At 37.2% G+C, this 23,288-nt stretch overlaps 1 protein-coding gene across 5 annotated transcripts in view; it reads right to left on the bottom strand.

Moving 5' to 3' along the window:
- The window catches only part of B3GALT1 (beta-1,3-galactosyltransferase 1), a 194,315-nt gene that overhangs the window by 38,806 nt on the left and 132,221 nt on the right, over nucleotides 1-23,288 (bottom strand). For 4 of the 5 annotated variants that reach the window (XR_014184496.1, XM_082057159.1, XM_082057161.1 and 1 more), the window contains one exon: nucleotides 18,505-18,609. The gene's annotated coding sequence lies outside the window, so the exon portion shown is untranslated. Of the gene's footprint in view, nucleotides 1-6,969; nucleotides 7,081-18,504; nucleotides 18,610-23,288 lie in introns of those variants that run through there. The other variant, XR_014184497.1, reaches the window with a different exon arrangement.

The following is a 23,288-nucleotide window of genomic DNA, read 5'->3' on the forward strand; positions in this document are numbered from 1 at the left end:
AGTAAATATATCTCATGTTAGTAGAATCTACATCACCTAAGCTTGGCCTTGTGATTCCTTTTATCATGGCTGCCTTCATTGTACAATCATATAATTAAAATGTTCCTAATGAGCTGTTTATAAGAAGGGCCTTTGAATGAAGCTGTTGAGAAATCTGGATGAGAAAATAATATAATTTTATGGTTTCATTGTTGTTTGTTCTTAGCAATGCTTGCTTCATCCTCACAAGCTCTCTCCGTGTGCGGTCAGTTCCCTTTGTTGCAAGACTCTGTTCTCATCTTGTCATGACATCTGCTCACAGTCTGTGTTATGGGTGTCACCGCAGTGTCATTGTTCCTGAAGCTGCCAAAGTCTATTATTCTGGCGGAAAAATTTCCTTTTTAAAAATCCAGTTCAGAAGGAGTAAACATGAAAGTGAGAGTTACCGATCATAGTCTTTTTTGGTGAGTTCTGTTTTGACAGATTCCCTGAATTTATAGCAGAAAACAGACCTGCATTAGAGAGCATGTGGGTACTGTGACCTCTCCTGACACTGTTGTTTGCTGTTTTCCAGTATTGCTGCAAAATTTTACAGTGAACGAGCACCTCCTAAAAATATTCACAGTGTCATTTCTAGACACCATAGTACTGTTGGTTCCATAAAACTGGCAAAGACCAAGCTCCATTTCTTTCTCTTCTGTTCCCTTCCTGCTGAAATTGCATTTCCTGCAATTAGGAGCACAAAACTTTCTAGGAAGGATTTAAGATTTCATTATAAGTTTTACACTACTTCAAGTCTTCCTACTGTAATTTAGGAAAATATACTCAAGGGAAGAGATTGAGAAAATGATTCAGATAAGGTGTCAGATGGGAATGAAATACAAAAATTTTGGCTCGGAACGCACAGAGGAGAGTGTCGACGCCTATAGATAGTCCCTTTTCTACTGCCCTTTCTACTTGTACTATTCACTATGGCTTATGAAAAAGCAGAGAATGATCTGATTATTCTTTAACCTTGTCTGTCTTTTCCTTCTTTATCAATGGTACTTCACGTTTTCAAAACCATCCTGCTTAAGCTTCAACTTCAGTTTCTAAAATTCCCTGTATATAATTTCTTCTGCTAATTTGTGCATCAAAACCAGATCATTTTATGTCTTTGGATATAAGCTACATGGATATATGTCTGTACAGAAATTTTCATGAACTTCTCCTTAAGAGGAAGACACATTAAAAAATGATTGGGTAGGGAGCACAAAACCGTAGGGAACACAGAGGACAGACTTCCTTGATTTAACCACCCAAAGTATAGAATTATTTGATAATAATAATAATAATAATAATAATAATAATAATAATAATAATAATAATAATAATAATAATATTTTTTCCCCCAGAGTTTCAATTTATTGTTCCAAAACACCTAGTGTTGTAGTATCTACGGTGGAGTCCATTTTCTTAATTTCCTAAGATCTCTGCTGTATCTTGAGAGATAGGAAAAAAAAAATCAGTGGCTTTTCAAATTTATATTCTCTCTTTTTATTGAATAAATCATCCTGACAGGAGAGGAAATAGCTATCTCCCTGCTGTGGATATGAAAGATAAACTCATCTTTGTACTGAACCTCTAGATCTCATGCATGTTATTGTAATAGACTTTGTTACAACTGAGACATGGAATAAAGCTTTCAGCAAAGATTTATTTTAAATGCACTCGTTTTTGAAGCCTAGAGTGAGTGTGAAAGTAATAAAATGTTTTATATTCAGCTTTAACACTGGGCAGTAATAATAGAAAGGAAATATTGCTGCATTCAACCAGGTATTTCGTATTTAATATTATTTATGCTAGGCAGGGACAATAAGAGATACAGAGGTAGCTCAGAGGTAGCTATGATTTTGCTAGAATTTTGTGTTTTGGGGTTGTTTGTAGAAGCTAATATGATTTTAAGATTTAAAAATAATATTGTGAACTGTCATTGTTCTGTAAAATATAAATTGTGAAGGTTCAACTCATTCCAGCTTCATTGTAACTCAGGGTCAGATTCCAAGCTCTGCATAAAGTGTACATCCTTCTACCAGGCCAGACCAGACCATATCAGCCTTGAAAAGTCCTTAACATCAATGGAGCTTCTATAAATAGCAACATAAGTAGTTTAAACCAATAGAAAATGTCTGCTATTCCCTGGAAGTTCACAGTAACTTCTTTCATTTATTGAGATGTTTTACCACTTCTCTGTCCTCTAGGAAAAGTGTGCCTCAGTTCAGTTTGCTTGACATCTAAAGGATGTGATATTGGACGGTTATAAATGAACCTTTGGCTTAAGGGGAGACATTAGCAGACTGAGAAGGTCAGTCCTATTGAACCATCTGCTGCATAAAACCAGAGCTGAATTAATGTAGATTTGAGTAGCCAGACTTGTGAAAGCAGTTTATGAAAACTAAAATATAAACGTTTTGTGTTATGGGGCTTTTAAATCTGGAAGTACACAGAATACTGGGAAACGACAGTGCCTAGAGGGATTGGTAACCAGTAAGGGTTAGAGCTTCAATGCATCCATCATTTGTGTAAGTTAGATTTTATTAAAATCAACTGCCATTTTACCACTCATTTCCACTATGCTGATATTCCCTGAGCTGTAAAAGTAGTCAGATGAATACAGAGCACTTCTGAAAACTCATCAGAAATGGTACATTTCTGTGAGCTTGTTGGGGTACACAGTTGCTTCAAAATTTCAGTCATCCCTAGCAAACCAAAGCATGTTGTCAAGCTTGTTGTCAAATGAATATGCAGTGATGCACAAAGCATGTCTTTTAGATCCCGGATTGTTAGGAGATTATGTAGGCTTACATGGACTAATATGAAAGTAAGCTCTTTCACATCTGTCCAGAAACTAATGTTATTCTAAAGCGACACTTCAGTATGCCTGTGTAATTTTTCCTAAGAACATGCTAGCAGAGCCTTTTGTACTGTTGCAGATATTTATAGCTCATTGTTTAGATGACTGCAGCCACTGACTACTAGAAAATCTGAAAAGAGATGTGTAAAAGAAATAGGAGTGTTCAGCTATAGTGGAAAACCAGCACAGGTTAGAATATAAGAAGTGTTATATAAAAGGAAATAGAAGTTTAAAATTTCACTTGCTATTGTTCCGGAAAATGTTGCACCACAGACATAAATTGCAAAGATAGAGTATCAGAAGTCCAGCAAAAAAGCCAAGAAAGAGTCTTAGATGTTTAGGTCCTGTCAGAGGCAAGTTGATTTTTATGTCACAGACTATGTTAATCAATTCTCCTGTTGTTAGAAGCTCAGAGGCTTCTTCAGTCTCAGCTTTAGTTGTGGTCCTAACTTTGACAAACAGATAGATTTGGTAAAAGGGTATAGGCAGCTACCAATAAAGAACGTCTCAGTCGACTGCTGTGCAGCATAGCTCCCCGAATTGCCGTCACTGAACTCAGAGCTTCACAGTGGCAGCTGAGGACCTGTCTCAAACTAGTCAAGTAGGAGACACTGCACAGGTTGTCCTCCCCCTCTGCTCTGCCCTGGTGAAGCCGCATCTGGAGAACTGTGTCCAGTTCTGGGCTCCCCAGTTTAAGAAGGACAAGGAACTACTGGAGGGAGTCCAGTGGTGGACTATGAAGATGATTAGGGGCCTAGAGCACCTTTCTTATGAGAGACTGAGAGAGCTGGGTCTGTTCAGCCTGGAGAAGAGAAGGCTGAGAGGGGATCTCATCAATGTTTATAAATGTCGCAAGGGTGGATGTCAAGAGGATGGGACCAGACTCCTTTCAGTGGTGCCAAACAAAAGGATGAGGGGCAGCAGGCACAGACTGAAGCACAGGAGGTTCCATCTAAATATGAGGAGAAACTTCTTTACCTTGAGGGTGCCAGAACACTGGAATAGGCTGCCCGGAGAGATTGCGGAGTCTCCTGCTCTGGAGACATTCAAACCCACCTGGACACATTCCTGTCTGATCTACTCTGGGTGACCCTTTAGCTTTAGCAGGTGGGTTGGACTAGGTGATCTCCAGAGGTCCTTTCCAACCCCAACCATTCTGTGATTCTATGAAAGCTGCAGATTTCATGTCTGTTCTGTGTTTGAGCTCTTCCAAGTTAAGGTACTCATCTGATGCCTGCTATTCTGTGTAACCTCATCTAGGTGTTCCTGCTCCAGCAGGGGGATTGGACTAGGTGATCTTTCAAGGTCCCTTCCAATCCCTTACATTTTGTGATGATGTGATTCTGAATACAAAAGAAAGTAGTAGTCGCAGAAATAAAAATTAGAGCTTCTCATTCTTAGATGAGAGAGCTATTAAGCTGTGAAACTTCTCACCTTTTTCCTGATCCATGAATCTCTGGTGAGTGCAAGAGCTTTACCTGGCCAGATGGAGGTTAGGGCACCGTGACCATGGGATATTGGGTACAGGTCTGGATTTAGGGTCTCTCCAACACACTTCACTTTGCAGAAGCAAACGTCTGGACCACACTTAATCCCCAGGCTGGTGGGCTGGACCGAGCTGTGGGGCCAGGGCAGAAGAGGAGGCGGGGAGCACAGACCCAGCAGCACGCGTGCCTGGCAGCTGCCACCACGCTGTGCCAGTGTGCTTGTGTCCTCCTGTCCTCTCTCAGGCGTGGTACCTGGCCTTTCTCCTCTCTGAGGAGCCTGTTCCTCACGCTGCTAGTTAAGGTGCGAAGCCAGAAGGCTGAATTGCTTGATGTGAGGAGTAGTGTAGGAAGAGACTGACTGGTGAGTCCAGTTAAAGCTCAGCTGTCTGCCAGCCACGCTGGGCTCTGGGCTTAGCATCTGAAATGCCATCATGGCCTGTTGTTATTAGCTATTGAAGATTGTCTCTTAGTGGTTGAACCAGAACGCTGCTTGTTAGCACACACTCGTGCTGTGCTTTCTCAGGGCAGACACAGCTTTATTTACAAAGAGCCCAGATAGAGACTGCTTAAGCTGGTCACACTAAAGCTCTTTATTAAATAGTAAAAGGAACCCTTGGTAACTGGAGTTGCTAGTGTCTGTCACATATAAGATTCACTTAAATGATTTAGATAAAGGGAAGTATATGCCACTTTAACAAATATTCTCCTCTGGTGAAACATTTCCTAGGAGTTAAAAGAGGAGTATATTTCAGGAGATATTAATTGTACTGTATGGTTTCTTGCTGATTTGGTCTTTGGTGTCTGCTGTTTAGCTGTTCTCTATCTACAAAACCTTGTATTATTGTATCAATGGTTCAGTGATGCTTCTGTCATTAATAATTCTCAGATGCTCTTCTGGAATGTTGCACAGTAGGATAAACCTTGCATGTGTTACTGTACAGTTTGTCAATAGATAGGGAATTTCAGGCTTTTAATAAAAAGTATTTCTCTATTAAAATGAAGATTTAATCCACGCTGTGCCAGGAACACTGATTTTATGATGATGGATGCTGAATGAAAGGCTTTAGAATAAAGGAGAATGTAAGTTATGGGTTATTATCAGTTGTCTCTCGAGGTTTTTTTTTTTCCTCATCGTTTCTGGATGGGTCTCTTTCTTTGGCAGGCTCCCAGAACAGCAAGTAACCATACTAGGCTGTGGGACATATGCTATTAAAACTGATTGTCCGTGGCAGTGTTCAGACAATTTATATGTTCCCTAAAACTTATTTTAAAAGGTCTTTTTGTTCACTATCTTGAAAGCCAGCTTTAACAAGTAATACTGAGAGATTTTGATGTAGTGTTATGAGTGATGGTTTTAATCGTGCTGGCACTTTCATAGGAAGATGAAAAAGACACTCTTGTGTTATGTTTTTTCAACCCTGCCTGGGATTTCAGGTACATAAGGCAGATTGTGCTTTTGCTGTTCAAAGGCTTCTCTGACATTCCCAGTAACATTTAGATATGGATTAATATTTTGTTGATTACTTTTAGGCTAAGCATTACTAAATACAAAGTCTGTGTATGTCACAAATCTCTTAATAAGAATGAATAATTCTCTGAACATCTGTTAAAAGATCTGTCATTCCATGATTTCATTGCAAGCAAATAATCAGCAGTTACATACCTGACTGGGAGTATAAAATACTAAGAACTTATGAATGCTACAGCTTTGTTAGTAACAGGATTACTAAGATTTTGAGGATCCTGTCCATCAGTTGTCCTACAGAAAACAACAGAGGTAGCACATTTGGGGAATTCTGAATCAGTGCTGAAATATTTGCACTAGGAAAACACTGAACTAAGTTTACAGATATTTTGTATTCATTAAGACTAAGTATATTGTGGGTATATATTAGTACTGGATATACAGAAAGATAATACCCTTAACCAGTCGCCATACAATACTACCTCTCCATCCTTTTTTTCAGAAATTAATGTTTGCAGCTACCACAATTTTAATCACTTTTATCTCACTGAAAATACTACAATCTGAAATATTTTTTTCCCAGAATAAATATTTCATTAAGAAGTTATGTTTTATTTATGTATGCAACACATATTTTTCTTAGAATGATTTGGCTTTGATTTAAAATTCTTCATACATTACATTCTGTTTTCCAGGTTCAAAATTGCATATTTTTTTTTTAATTCAGTCCTCAGCTTGAAAAGAGTAAGTACTCAAACTAAACATTTGGAATAACTTGAATCATGACCTTTTTATGAGCAGGAATATGCTAGGTTGAATTTTGTTTAGGACAACATTTCCGATTTTTTCAATTTCTCAAAAATAAACAATAGTTTCTTACCCAGCTCTACATAAGTTCTATTTTGCATTGAGCTGCTCCCAGCTGTATACAACTATTAGTGAAGGAAAATTCTAGAAAATTAAAGTCTGACTTTTGGCTGGCCTAATTTTGTGGTGACCAGTATGAAAACTTCAGAACAGCTGAATTGCAGAGTACCACTATTACTGTCTTCAGTTGAGTGAATGGTGCCCCAGGCATTTAAAATTAGATCTGCAGTTTTGCTTTTATTGTCATAAGTGGTCTTTTAAAACTTGGGTTTAGCCGTGCAATGAGTACTGTAGTTGCTGGCGGATGGGGAAGTCATGGAGAAGATCTTCTGGTTCAGTGATCCCAACTGATGCCCTTTACCTCTTCTTTTTCTACACCTTGAAGTGAACTGAAAGGTGCATTTGCTTTAGTTCAAACCTTAGCGCTGCTGATGTTTAAGCCATAGTGTTGGTTACAGAAATATCTGCTTGTCAGATTTTACTTTGTACATGGTTTGACTGACATGAGCTGTCTTTTCTTTCCACCCTACTACATATACATGGATACATCATATGACAGAATTTCCCAACTCTTTTTTAACAAAATAGTGATTCTTTCAGATGACTCTCATAGGTGTGGCTGTGAGGTTTTACGTGCTCTAGGATGTGGAGTTCTCTGGGGAAAGTAAAAATCTCTTTCTATGCCTTTTACCAGAGTCTTTGTCTTTGGCAAGATTAGATAATTATTAGCTTTTGTATGCTATGGTTACAGATAAATAGCTTCATATTTACATGAACTATAAGGCAACTGTTAAACTTCGAACTAATATAATATCTTAACAGAACTTTCTCCTTATCAGAAGTTTTTCTAAGGTACTCTTAATCTTCTGCAAAATTTGACGGTTGTGTTACATTATGGTGCTATCCAGAAAACCCCATGTTTATCAGTTCCAGCACAGATATTTATGTAAACAACCAAGACATCTCTTGTCTTGGCATGCATAATTCTTCATAGTACGCTCTTCATACCAGTGAGGAAAATCCTCATAGATGGAAAATCACAATTCTAATGAAGCCTTTTTGTTCTGTGCATGGTGTTAGAAGCATCCTCACATTTTATTCTGTGAAAATTGAAGTTTTTATGTACTAATTGCAAGGATCTGAGAAATGTTCAGCCATATACTGAGAGTAGGAGAGAACAGAGGAGTTGTGGTGTGTTTTTCTGGGTTTTTTTTGTGCCCCCCTTCTTCCCCACCTCCCCCTTTTAAATTCCAAGTAAATAAACAATGGGGTTTGTAATGATAGCAAAAATAGCACTCTAGTATCTTAAGAGTGATGTCATAAAGACCATTTAAGTGCTTGGATTTAATTTAGTGAACAGTTTTAATTAAGTAAATACCAAGAAGAGGAACAATAAAGGTAAATCAACATCTTACAGTGGAGTGTAAAATGCTACAAAATTCTAGAAAGAAAGTAGGAGGTGAGGACAGGCCATTACTTTGTATTATGGTCTATCCTGTTACATGCAGTTAGTCTTGAACAGCTACCATGCAACCTCTCTGTGACTTTGCCATGTCTGCTAAGTCAACTAAAAGTATTTCAAATACCTTCTGCATTCTTTGACAATCTTTATGACCTATAGCAGTAGAAAATGCTAGAAAATAGAAGCACATCAAGTAGCCTAACCATCCAGACCCTTACATGTGGGTACTTCTTATCGTATTGTTTAATTCTTTTGAAGGCTACGGTCCTCCTGAAATCAACACACAATCTTGAAGTTCTGTGTGGTTTGCATTTTAATAGATGTATAATTGCTGGTTCTTAGCACCTTGATTGATGAAATCCTGACATGCAATGGGTAAAGTTTAATCCTTAGAACTATGTATCTGATTTGTAGGAGCTACTTGTGCACAAATACATAGCTAGAGGTACAATAAACAGGCTATATGATGACAGTATAATACAGAGCTCCAGGTAGCCTCTTTAGACAAACAGTTTTCATATTAATACCCTGATACTATATAGGGAATGGAAAGAAAGACCTTTTTCTCTTAATAACATGTACAAAGATTTCAATGGATATTTAATTTTTTTTGAAATTGCACACATGCATTAAAATTGAAACCAAACATTGACATAGCTCAGAAGCAAATCAGATTATTGTTATCACCAGAAGTATTGCCTAGTGTGTATTTAAGTAACTTGGAGATGACATTGCTCTGAATATCTATTTCTAGCTGGTTTATGTTCCTCTCGATTTACAAAGAATTTTCTGTCATCTCTTTTCCTAGTCTGTTTGTAAAATATAAACATATCTAAATATAAAAATTGTAACTTTTCCAATAAGCATGACCAAGCATATGTCAGAAGCTGCTTGCCCTGAGGTAGAATGTATAAATTATGGTTGGCCACAATGTTATCAAGCTATTTTTAATCAATACTTTTACTCAGAGTGACTTTTCCATTAGTGACTTGTGTAATACCAACACAACTTTTTGGGTAAAGGAGCCTGTGCAGACCTTAAGGTTCCAAATACCTTTGTGAACAATTAAAAATCTGTGAGAAACAGGAATATTGGCTCTATGGAGACATGAAGTAGCATTGCAAGCTCAAAATTCCTAGAAAATACCGAACAAAATAAAATATTATAACAAGGTAATTAGGCAGACTGTGGTGAATCATTGTTAAAGCAGAGCATTAAAATACCTTTTTAAAAATACTTCTTTTTTTCCATTCTAGTTCTGTTTATCTGCTGTATAAAAGCGCATACTGGGAAAAGTTTACAGCTGGAGTGCCAGGGGGAAATGAATCACAGCAGAACATGGAGGGGAAAAAAAGAAAAATCTCCCTCCTAACAGAAATACGGCACCTTGTATATGTGCAGTGTACACGCTCTTGCAGTGACTGGGGAGGAAAGATGAGAGATGTGTAATGCTTCCCATCCCTAATCTCGCTCCTCACAAGTGTCTGTGTCTCAGCAGCACCTTCAGCACTTCCCATCACTGTTGTGGGAAATGTTTCCCTTCCTTGCGTGTCATGCTCTGATGCAATTTTAATTCTACACTTGTAGTCTGTTCCTTTAAAGCTAATTTGTCAGATTCTGTTTTCTTTTGTTCAGAAGTATTCAGAACTGGGGGGTGAGCTTAAACCATTTCCATATTTTGGTGAGAAGGGCTTGTATATCCAACATGTCTGCTTGGTAACTTCAGTGCTTCAAATAGTGATTGAAACCACATGATAACTCTCCTTGCAAACTGGGAATAGGAAAGGTTTGTGCTTTGAATGTTACTTAATTATTAGTTAAAGGTAGCTTGAAGCTGAGGGTATAATCGGTGAATGGTAGTACCCATTTTTGGCCACTGTATATTTCAACTTGCTGCCTGGGTGGGAGTTTGAAGCAGGATTCTGCTTGGGCGACTCAGTGAGTTTGTCATTGTTCTGCCCTTTTTGTTATTCCATCCAGAGATTCTATATATAGGTTGTGCATTCAGAACTACAGCAGATGCACAGAGCAGAAAAACAGAATTGCTAAACACTTTTCTTTTACGAGACACTTTTTGTTTCCCAGAGTGTTTGATGTTATTCTGGGGGAGGGAATATCTTTTGGTGTTATTTCACAAAGATTGTTCTGTAATTGGGCAGGTATTAATCCAAACTCAGTTTATTTTTGTGTTTCAGGATCACTGTCTTGCACTGTCCAAAATACTCAGGCTTCAGACTGCAGCTTTGAACTTGCATACCTCGACACATTCAGAACACTGTGATTAAGGTTCATTCCATACCGTTCGCTAGCAATGGTCTCGTCCCTTTACAATGCATAGAAAATTATGCAATAAACCAGAAGATACTAGTTCTGTGATAGTTTAGACAATTTTTGTGCTTGCTTTATAAAATAAAATAAAAGTAACCATCTGCACAGAGTTAAAAATATTAAATTGCATTCTTATCTATAAAACTGGAAAGCTCAAAGAGCATGGATTTATTATTGCATCTAAAGCATACCTATGTCTGTCAATGTTGAATTAGTTTAAATTTTCTGTCTTTTTTATTGAAAATTTTCTATAAGCAGGATTTTTATCATGTATGTTAGGAAATAGTTGGTTTTCATGTAAAGTCCCTGTGTTTGGATTTGAGAATATTTCATGGCAGCGGTAGAAATGCTCATGCTTTGCTGAGAATTAATATCTGAATTAGTCCTACACAATTTATTTCACCACAGTACTTTGTCCAAGATAAAGCTAAAGAAAAATTAGTCATGTGTCCAACTTTTACTTCAATTACTTTTCTTTGAAGACTTTTATCAGTTATTTCTGATGGATATTCTTCTAAGTGGAAAAAGTTAATAGTTCTACATACCTCCGCCTGAAAATATTCTGCAGGGTATGATGGAAACACAAGAGACTGGGCAGGAGTGTCAGCTGGTTTATCTCTGAGCTGATGCATAGCTGAAATTAATTTTTGACCACGATCTTTATTTTTTGTCACTTTACTCTGGCCAAAAACACTTTTGTATGGCAATTGTTTTGCAGCTTGTATGGAATGAGCTTGTGGTTTTGATTTGTTTCCTAGTAAGATGGTCTAGCATAGTAAATGGGAAAATTGACTTTACATGATGCTTTTTATGGTCCTTTTGTCAAGATTAAAGAGATAAGAAAGAAAAATCCTCAGGCAACAAAACCTGTGGAGATTTTTTAGATTGCCGGTGAGAGATGAAGTGGCTAAGTTTGATCTCATGATGTAGTGTCTGTTCTGTCAGCAAATAAAAACCTCTAATCCATAGATGTTTGTTTGGACACTTTCCCCAAAAACTGTTTTCATATGTGAAAACCCAAAAAGTTCGAAGCTATTTTGTAGCTTGGCAACCAGCAGATGTGCAGGCACTGTCAGAGAAATGCTGATCCTACATTTCCTTAACCTGTATGTCCTCTTTAATGTAGAGGACACAGCTCTGCTGTGTAGTATAATATCTTTTATAGAGATAACAGTGTGCCTGTTTTTACAATGTGGAAAGAAGAAATGGAAGATTCAGGAGGACAGGAACATTTCTATATTAGTGGCCAAACCAATAAAATCTGCCTTAGAATTACTGCTTTCCAGCAGTGGTAATTCCAACAAAGACATAAAAGTACCGTTGAGCAGCTTATACATGAATAGAAAGGAATAATCGCTAGTTGATGTGTTACTAGGATTTTTATTTTATTTCATCTGCTTCCTTAAGTTTGGTCTAAATGTGGAACTTTATGAAAGCCACATGTAAGTGGTGTATACAGTAATCCTATTATTCATTAATAGGATTAATGAGTGTACCTCCTGTATAAAGCTCTGAAAATGTACCCTATAGGTCCCAAGCTTCCCGTGTTTTTGTGAATTGATTGTCAAGATAATCCACATCTATGCAAGAACATTCTACAATATGAATTACATGTCTCTTTATGAGCCTGAATTTTGCTCTGCTTTTATTATTAATAAACATTTCTATAGCTAGGGGCATTCTAGCAAAACAGTGAAAGTGAATAATACGTTATGCTGATGCTTTTAATAGTTATCAGTTATGTTTAGGCAAGACATCTTGGATGAAAGAACTGAAGTTATCTTTAAAAAAATCATAAATTCACTCATCTGTAATTTCAAAAGCAAACAGACAAATTAATGTATTATGAAGTTCAAAGTAAATAACTAGTAACTGAATTAGAAGTACTAGTGCATTATTAATGCTGAAAACAACTTTTTTAGCTCATAATGTCCTGGCTGCTGTTTTTACCAATGCTGAGCAGACACTGATCTGACAGACAAATCATGTGTCTCAGTTTAAAGATCCAAAGTCATCTTGTAGGCAGGTGCATTTTCAGAAATATCATTGGTGTTCCTATAGAACTAAGGTTTTACAAAGGCAGGTTTTTCTGTCTCTTTGGACACAAAAATTTGCTAGAATTCCTGATGAACAAAACTCAAGAGCTATCAGTTAAGAAGAAAAATGAGACTCCCTAATACTATGATATACTTATCTTGCTGGTATCGATTTGAAGCCCACTTCATCATCTTCAGAAGCAAGTCGCTTATGTCTGCCATTCTGTGATTGAAAGCAGTTTTCAGTTTTCAAGCTGGAATGTACCTTAATTGGTGAGTTTGAATGTGTTTGGTTGTTGGTTTTGGTTGTGGGTTGGGGTTTTTTTGGTGTGTTTTTAAAAAAAAAAATTATTTAATTTTATTTTTTAAATTTCCACCAGAATAACTTCTCAGTCTTAACCATATCCCTATGCTATGATCGGTGAATGAAAAAAGAGGACAGTAAATGAAGCTCTTAGCTGATATGCTGTCTAGTAAGAAATTATAGTGGCAATATTATATATAGTGAGACAAAACGCATACTGCTTTTGTAGTCAAGAGCACCTTTTTTTCTTTGATAGAAGAGATTATGGTTTTGAATCTGATATCCTATTGATCAGTCATTACAACCTTAATGTGGCACAACTGAACCCATTCTTAAATCTCTTTCAGAAAAAGAAATTCTGAAGAGGAAGAACTAAAGATGATTCAAGCCTCATCATGAAATCACTTTGGTTCATCCCTATTTTGAAAAAAACACTTGACTGATTTTTGTTATTGTAAAAGCAGTTAGATGGGCAAAACCTCTGCTAAGTACCCATTGGAGAAAGAATCCTTAAATTCATTTGTATCCATTTTTTATTATGCTGGAGGAAAAGGTTTTGTTCCAAATATTTGTGTCATAAAATTTTCAGTTTTGTAAACAGACTTTTTTCCTACTTTTTTCCTAGTAAATTCAAATTCGTTTATATGATGATAGTAGTGTGTTCAAGGTTGAAATGGAAATTTAGACTGCCTAAATGTTGTTCTTCCCAGTATTTCCTTCAGGCTTTGCCACCCTTGGGTACTAGAAGCTAGCTTGCTTTATATTGCTTAAAGCTGGAGTTGCTCCAAACTTTTGATCAGGAGCACAATGCTATAAGCTCTTCTTTGTGAAAACCCATCAGATTCCTTGGGCTCTGGGTACAGAAACATATCCAATGCTTAGTCCTGGCCCTTTGTTCAGACTGGTGTTAGAAAGAGTGTTAGCAGTTGTATACCACAAAAGACTTTTAAAATGTTTTGGTTTGTGTCTTCTAGCTGTGACAAATAGATTTGTATGCTTTAGCTTTCTGTTTCTGAAACAAAGATCAGTGTAATCAATGCTCTTTGATAGAGTTATCCAGACAGAGAAGGTAGGAAACCAGGTGTTTTTGAAGATACGAGATGGAATTCAGGGCGCTGTGTTTTAGTCCATAGTCTCTGGAATCTGTACTTAAATATGATTAAGGGTAAGATTCCAAAACAATCTGTTCTATTCCAGGGTGACATGTATAATGCTGTGCTAGCCCTACCCTGCAGCACCCTGGGTCACTTGTCCGGGTACAAGTCAGAAATCCTTCATAGAGAAGTCTCTGATGAAGAAACTATTTTTCAAGTGGAGATTTAAAGCCTACAAGCTCACCAACTTTTGTCTTGTTCAGAGGAGTATATTAATTAGATACAAGAGTAGTCCCATTAAAATCAGTGACAAAACTCGTTCTGTTCACTGTGACATTCAGCACACTATAGAGAGGAAAGGTTAAAATTTGTTATTGGCTGCTACTTTTTGAACTACTTGGAAAAATGAGTAATGCTTCTGTGACTACAAATTCTAGGTTAAGGTAATAATTATTCAGTAGCTGAAAAACTTTTAGAATTTACTACTAATTGGAAAGTTAGATAATAACAAGGTGACTAAAGGTTAAGCAACAAGATTTGGAAAGATTTATGGACTTGTAAAAAAAAAAGTTTAGAGCATCATGTTATGGGAATGGGGAGGATATGACACTATCTCTGTGTGTGTTTATTAGTGGCAGAAAAAACATGGTGGCAAGAGAAACATCACTGGTATGTTGAATCCCCAGCATTAAAAATGTTCAATTTCCCTCTCTTTTAAAGCACTATGGGAAGACATTGTCAACATTTTCCTTTTTTTCTTTAAATTAATGAAGATAGTTATCCTCCTGCCTTGAGGGTTCTCTCCTTTTTTTTTTGCCAGGTTCCTCCAGTCATCATTCCAACAACCTGCTTTGTGTAATCCCTGCTCTATTCTTGCCTCCAAGATCTCATTCAATTGAGTTGTACAGGGAACTGTGCAGTCAGTTGTGCAAGCTAAGGTTGTTCCAGGGTGTTTCCTTCTTGCCACCTTCCCCCTCCAAAGTCTATGTTTTTGAAGCCAGCCTTCTAGAAGGGCAGGAGACACCACAGGCAATCATAATTTTGTGTTAATGAAGTTATTTGTCAGTGAATTAAAATTCAGAAGTGAAGTTTTTTGTTAATTAAATATGAAAAATTACCTAAAGGTGCAACAGGCCCTGTTATTTTGATATTAAGTGCCATTGATTTGACACTGCACTTCCAGATTTCAGTCATATGCAGATTTTCTACATTAAGAATAAAATCTAAACAACAAGAATGAATTAAAAGCACATTCTGATCAGTTAACCATGGAAAGCTAAAATACTGCACTTTATCACTTGTCTACAAACCAAAAGTCATTGACTAAATTTTCAGGTTACGGTCTCATAGTCTCAAGTAGCTGGAAATGGAATAATTGGTGCTGTAACTATTTAAATACATTCCCTGTGATCTAATTGCTTTTGCTTTAAATGATTATGCCTATTGCCTCATTTAGCATGGCCAATGCATCCACTTAGACTTACACGATTCATTTTGTCGTTACTTTAGGATTGATTAAAATGTTGTTGAACTCTGAAACAGGAAGTTAGGACTAAGAATGTGTAATTTATTTGAAACTCAAGTCAGTGCTATATAGGTTCATGTCCAGCTGGTTTGAAGGAGGTCTCTGAAGACACAGACTAGGACTGGTCTAGGCTGCAAGCTCTGCCTCCTGCTGCCATTGAGCGTTCCTTATATTTGTCCAAATATTTAGCACTTCAGGGCAGCAGTACATAGCAAATAGAGAACGTGTGCACTGGGTTGTGCGTTCCGCCCTAGACTCTGCTTTTTTGCACACTGATGCATATCCAGTTGCTTTGGTTTATTTTCTTTACAGAAAGTGTACATGCCCTGACTGAAGGGATACAGAGTAGTCCCTCTAAAGCTGAAGGGTGGGGGAAAGGCATAATGCTTATGGCTGCTACTGCCTGGCCAACACTGTATCTAAATTAAAGCATTTTGACTTTCGTGTGGACAGGTGGCAGGTTAAGGCAAACGTACAGCTATTTCCTCCCACGATGACTTTGTAAAGCAGTATAGCAGATTGTCAGTTTGTACACTGTTCTAATGGGACAAATTTTCTGACTGCTGGGTTGTTGTGTGGCGCTAAAACTATGTGAATTGTAGCTCAGTGCCGTATCCTGGTGAATCAATGTTTGCAAGTATCTGCAATCATACAGATCGGATTCCTGAGTGACTCTGCCTGTGAAGGATAATCATTTCTGGCATCTTAATCTCCCTTCACTTACTGCAGATGTCTAAAAATAAAGGCCATGGTTGTATTTAATTTTGGGAAATCCAGCATGCACCTTGTAACCTGTCTGAGCTTCTGTGGCTTCATGCAGCCACCTCCTCCCCCAGCTCCCAAGGAAGGTAACTTCCCCCATTTGGTTCAGTCCCTCTAATGGTGCTTTCCAGCTCTGAGTGGCTGAAGTGCCTTCTGTTTTGTGCTTTGCTAGCCAAATTTTGCTGATATATAAACAGGTTGCTGTTTGCTCTAAGGAGCAGCTTGATGTGCACTTCTGAAGTGAGTCTGCGAAACACTGCTGTCCAAAGATGGTAGCTGAGGTACCCCTTGAAATGGAGAGACCTTAACTCCCACCTGGACAGGACTGACTCACCATATTAACTGGAAATTTCAACCTCATTGCTGACCATTGTGTCAGCTTTTGTGTTTGGAATTTAGCATTGGATCATACTTTTTCTGAAGTTATATATAACCAAAGCAGCAGAAGAAAGTTATTAAAAAAGACCCACCTAAACAACACAAATACACGCAGCAAAACAAACCAACCAACCAACCAACCAAAAACCAAAACCCCAAACAAAGCAACCAACCTTAATATCAAATTCACAGGAAGGAATGGATTATGTTACTAGGCTCTCCCCAAGCCTCTGGTTTTTGCTTATGAGTAAGAAAGCAATATGAACAGCATCTGACTTGCTGATCCCTGTCTTCACTTGAAAGTCAGAGCTCAGGCATTCATTTAGAGGACTGAATACTTTTTTCACCAGAGCCTGTACAGTTCTTCTGACATTCACAGTTAATATTGATCCTCTGTAGGCCAGAAAACATTACATACGGAAAGAATACATCAAGTCTGATTCTGCTTTGAATGGAGTATGTGGAAGTTTCACCATTGCACGTAAAAGGAGAAAGACTAGAGTGAAAAAGATTTATAATCCAAATGTGTTTAATGCTTGTGTATCTGTATGACGTGGATTTACTCTATTTTGAGTCTCTCTTATTTTGTAGGGCATTGTCTTGTTTTTAGTCTCTCCATAATTAGTTACTATTTATAGGGCAAGAAGTAGCTCACAGATGTCAAAAGATGCATGTTTTCTCACATATAAGTGTTTTTTTTGCTTTAACTTGATGCAAACACTTTATTATTAAGGCTTTTTAAAAGACCACAGAAGGTATATAGACTTAAATTTTTTTTCTATATGATTAACAGCAGCAATTTGGGTTTTGCTTTCCTTTTTAAGTACTTCAAATTCTGCCATAGAAAGGAGGAATGGGCTATATGTATTTAAATGTACACATAAAGATTAAAAGAATTGCTATCCTCATTTTTTTTAGTCACCTACATCACTATAATGGATCTCTAACATGAAAGTTCTATTTTACAAAGTGCTATTACCAGCACTTTTTTCCATTTTTCATCCTGGAAAAAGATTTAATTTCCGACTTAAGTTTTCACTACATATTTTTAAATTCCCTTATATCATGAACACTCCGTGTATGTCTCAAGAGGTTAGGTAATTTACTGCCTTTGCCTCAATAAAATTCTTACAGGCACTTATGCTCCTGAAATTTTGGTAAAATAATATGTGGGATTAAAAAAAAAAGTGAGGAGTTGAGTTGCTGTCTCCCTCGTCACAAAGTTGCGTGTTCAAAGGCACGTTCCTGTGATCTGTGTTCTCTAAGCTGGTCTTCTTGTATATTCTATCTGTCAAAAGCCCTTTGTAGCTACAAATAAAATGTAACTATTCCCTTACATTATGAAGCTAATAATGAAGTGGTAAATGCATAAACCACAGTATTTAAGGCATGTAGGTATTCTAGATACCGTGTTAGTACAGGAAAGAAAGACAACATGAATATGGAGAAACTTCTATTTAAAATGTGAGCCCTCGCACAGAGCAACAGCAACAGCCCCCCTTCTTGACCTTTGAATGACCTCGCTTACCACGCTGCCTTAAAATGAGATAATAATAGAAGTATCCTTTGTTTATGGTATTCCATACAAATGTTTTTAGTAGTGGCTTTTGTATTTGTGCTATGCAGGATTTCTCAAAAAAATAGTTTTAGCCCTTATATCTTTCATTGTGGATTGTAAAGGGGGGAGAGCTTTCTTAGGTTTTCTTTTCCTGTTAAACACTTACATTTAGTCTAAAGAGACAAATCAAAATCTTTAATCATTTACAGGCCAAAGAACTGTCAAAGAAAAAAGAAGTCCATCAACACAGTGTAATAAAAGCTATACTGTCCAATGAAATAATATAATACTGTGCATTTATACTGTCGTAATAGCTGTTAAAATCTATACCAGTTTCTAATATCATACAGTTATGTAGGTACTTACCATTTTAAAAGCAGCATGAAGTGGAATCGGTGGAAAGTCCCCAAGGTGTAATCAATAATTGATTAAAATGATGAGCCTTTGTGGTATTATTTTGAAGTGCACAATCTGAAATTAGAGGAAATTTACTGACACTTGTATATTTTGTTGAAAGAAGGATTGCTCAGACATATTAACAACAAAATTGATGTCTGTTGCCTTCTACAGAGTACAAGGAGAGTGATTTATTTTGGAAACGTCTTTCAGCTGGGTAACTAGGTAACTTACTGTGCTACACAGGCGAGTTTGGATTCCATTTCAGGAAGCAGGATTCCAATTCAATGAGTGAAGGAAACAGATGGAGTAAGAGGAGGACAGATGGGTACCAAAAAATTCCAGACACTGTTTTCAGTACCTGTGCATTAACTACCATAGATCAATTTATTTTCATTTACTGAAACGGAAAAATCATAGATTGTGAAGCCAAAGCATTACAGGGCCCCAAACCACTGTATGTTAATATGAGTTCTAGATTGGATACATCTGAGAGTAAAATTTTCTGCGAGCAAGAACCTTACCCCCAGCCCAGTCATGTCATTCTGTTTGGGAGATTTAAACATCTCTCTTACTCAGTGTGGCTGGTTATTCTGCCATGCTGGACAGCTGTGAAGCTTTCCTTGGAGGCCAGAGCTGGGTGACTGGGGTGTCGCAGGGAGTGCTGGGGGCTGCTGTGCCACTAAGGTCCCAGGCTTATCTGCTGGGAACGGGGGAACGGGCTGAGCCTGCAGAGACCAGAGGGGAGGCTGAGAGTGCAAGAGGCCACTGTCCTGCTGCAGCCTTCAGTTGCAAGACACGAATGGTGGATTAGAAAAGCAAACCAAATATTTTATATATATAAATTATACACACATACACATATATACACCAGCAGTCTTTATCTGCTGCATGGCACAGCTGCTCTGTCACAGACTTGACCTTGACATAATTTGATCATCCCTGTGGTTAAATAGGAAGTTCAACTGTTAGCCAAATAATTTCTTAACACCCCTCACCCCACTAGTAACTGCCAGTTTGTTGCTGATACTGTTGAATTTTTATATGAACACCTGTCCATTAGAAACTGTATGATGCCCATCCAGACAATTTCCATTTATTTTAGAATGTCTTGCAATTAGTGGAATTTTAAAACTGTAGAATACAAATAGAAATCACTCTTGTATTCAAAATATTTGAGAAATTTAAAAATATAGGTCAGAATATGTAATTGCTCTCTTTCTTGCTGAATTCATATCAGGAAGTTTTCTTGCTGCATGAATAGCCACTATATTTTGGTGCAGCAAAAGTACGAAAAGGTCTGTAACTCAAATATCCTGGAATTGGCTTTCTGTCACAGTTTATCTCAGTTCCTTTTAAATTTTCCTATCAATAGTTTGAATTAAAAATTCACAATTTTCTTATTTTTTTTCAAAATAATTTTCTAATTTAAACGCATTCATTTTAGGGCTTAGGCTCACTACTTTTGTAATGAAATAGAAATCACATATGATGTTTTGTCTTCATATGAAGATAGATCAATTAGACTTTATCCCTCAATCTATTAAATGCAATTTAGATCTTAATGTGGCAAAACCTGAATCTTTAAACTTTGCTATCTGATAGTAGATTACCTTCCCTATATGGTGTGATTCAAGATGAGAATTGCAGTGCTGGCTATCAGAGTGCTGGAGGCTGGGATACAGTCTTCAGCCATAAACAAGTCCCATTCAAAACTCATCATCATCTCCTCCCACCTTTAAATAAATCTGTGTTGGATTGGGATGTAGCCTACGAGTCAGGCACACAGTTCAGAAGGGCTGTGGTGTGATAAATAGGAAGGTGGTTTGGCTTGGTTTCATAACTGAAGCAGATGATAAATAATCATTTTGTTTCTTCCAGTTAGAAAACATTTGCAATCTGAATCCAGTTTCAGAATGGCTCTATTTGTGCAGATTCAAATATATTATTTTTCTTCCTTTTTTAAAATAAAAATGTTTTGACTTGCAGAAACATTAATACAATTCCCATCCTTGTTTTTTGTTTGTTTTCCCTGGGACTTCTTCCAAAATTCAATATCTCTATATTCATTAAGCTGCTTCCCCTACCCCACCAATCACCTCTTTTCCAGTCTGAATTTAGAATAAAATCGATATGAAATAATGTTTCCTTTAAGCAAGTAGGAGATAAACTATACAGCTTTCTTAAGCTATTTATCTGAAAGATACAGTTCAAAATATTATCCAGGGTCAAAAGAGTGAGAAACTCTTTTTGGTATTTGTAGTTCAAAGATGGAAAGTGATTATAACTTAATAATTTTGAAAGCATAGAATCACTTTGGAAATTAAACACAGACTGGAATTTACGACTTACATTTCCTTAAAAAAAAAAAAAAAAGGGGCGCTTGCAACACTGAAAGGTAGGTACTCTTAAATGCTTGTTGAAACTAATGGCCACTAATAAGTCTGCCCTAATAGACAACTCTTCAGCTCATTGAAACCTGGCCGAGTGTAGTGTCAGGAACATCTTGATACTAGTATGGAAGAGCAACATAATGATTTTAATCTATATAAGTCAGACTCGAAGAGAAGAAGATCCAAGGAAAGGGAAAAGGCCGTGCTGCTGTCAATACTTATCAGCAGCAAGTCTAAGTGATGTGCAGCTTCGTTTATATATTTGATTTGTATTCAGCACAGACTCAGATTGCCCTTTCTCAAACTGCTTCATTCCCTTGAGGAATGCTTTTAGAAAAGAGAGCAATCTTGTACAAGGCTGTTGCTGATCACTAAATTTGGAGCTTCTTGCCCTGACATGGAGAGAGAAGGAATGTATTTGCACTGCAGAGAAGTTAGAAGTTCTTTGTTAAAAATCTCCTGGCAGTCCCCAGCTGTTACATGCTGGAGACTGCTACCCAGGCACTAAGGCTAATCTAAGTTGCAGCAAAGAGGAAATATCTCTAAAGTGGTCTAAACTCAAGTGCTTGGTCTTGTACCCACGCTACTTTAAATGCTTCCTTTCGCAGTCATCCCTCTGGTTTTGGTTCCACTTTTCTGCTTGGAGAGAAAGTCTACACCTCTTAGCTTATTAAGGTAATACAAAATGACTGAAACAGCTGTGGGACATACATGTCAAAAGAAAGGTCACAGTCTTCTGTACAAGTAGAAATGGGAATAAATGCCCAGTATATTTGCTGCTTTTGGAGCATCTGTCAAGAGCTGAGTATCTAGCAAGATTCCGATATAGGAAATTACTCTTGCCAAAGAATTGTTTCTGTCTGTATTTTTGTCAGGCAGCCAATCATTTGCAAATGATTTGAGCTTCATCATCTAAGCTGCAAGTTGAAAAAGTGTATTCTGTTCCCCATGTATATGCAATATGTATAAATTAGACTAATGGATTAGTTCAGTTACTAAGATCAACCAAACAGCAGACTCCATTCTGCAAATGAAATTAGAATCCTAAGTGTAAGCTGTAGGTATCATTATTTCAGATAATGAAAAACCTTTCAAATGAGTTACTTCAGGCTGGTTTCGTTTCAACAATGTAAATTACTTCAAATAAGAGAGCGGGTTATGAAGATAATAGTAGAGCTTGTGTATATACATATACATATATATATATATATATATATATATATATATATATATATATATATATATATATATAAAAGAATATACCAGGAAGAGTTTGGGGGGCCTGGGAGTTCAGGATCCCCAGCTCAGCTTTGGGTGCCTCAGTCCGGGTGTGAGTGGCTACAGGGAGATCGCAATGTGTCCTCCAGCCACCCTCCCACCAGGACAGCCAGCAGCCAGGATGCCACTAATACTTTTACTAGTAGAAAGTAATTAAAGAATACTAGGTGTTGTAGTACAAAAATAAAGAAATAACATTAAAAAAATTTGTTCTTCACACTCAGATGAATTGAATGATCTTGAAATAAAATGTTCTTTACACCTCATGTGTCCTTGCACAACAATGCTGCTACTGGGTTGTTCTGAACATGTTTTTGCTTAATTTCAAAGCTTGAATTAGTGATTAGTAAGAACCTTGGGCTCTGCTTTGCTGTTTCACTGTTAAGTAGTAGATTTGAAAAGAAGCTTAAGGCTCAAGGTAACTGGTGGTTGTTTGCAACTTTTCTGCTTGTATCTTTGGGGATTCTCACCTACTATTCTCATTTACTTATTCCAAGGTCTCCAGAAAAATAAAAAGGCGCTGGACAAGCACTTGTTCTTCTGACACCGATCGTTCTTACTGAAATTGCAGCTCCTTCTTTGTGAGGGGGAGGAAGGGAGTTACAAAGGCTTGAGGCAGGTTTTAACATTTTCAAGCCGTGACTAAAGCCAGTTCAGATCATTTGGCAAGGGCTTGAGTGAATGTAGCGACAAGCCGAGGGAGGTTGTTAGGACCATACAATGAAAAATAAACATAGACAAACAGGAGAAAATAGCAAGGAATGTGATGAAGAACAGAGTGAATGAGGGTATGAAGGAACTTAAAGATTCAAGAAACAATAGTGATTATTAGAAAGAAAACTTGAAGAAATACGATAGCAAAAAACCAGAGGATCACATAGCAAGAAAACAGAGAAAGTACATGTATGAAGGGGTTTGGACTAAGAAAGAGAAAGATTTTCTGAAGATAATGCCTATCTGTCAATTTGCCTGACTCTAGTTCCACACCTCATATCCTTTTGACTTGTAGGCTTCTTTCCCAAGCAAAACAGCTAGATCCCTTCAGGAGAAGTTGTGGTAAAATCAATAAAACTGGGTGGTTTA

Source organism: Streptopelia decaocto (assembly GCF_964273445.1).
Source record: "Streptopelia decaocto genome assembly, chromosome: 6".
In the NCBI taxonomy this organism is placed as follows: Eukaryota; Metazoa; Chordata; class Aves; order Columbiformes; family Columbidae; genus Streptopelia; species Streptopelia decaocto.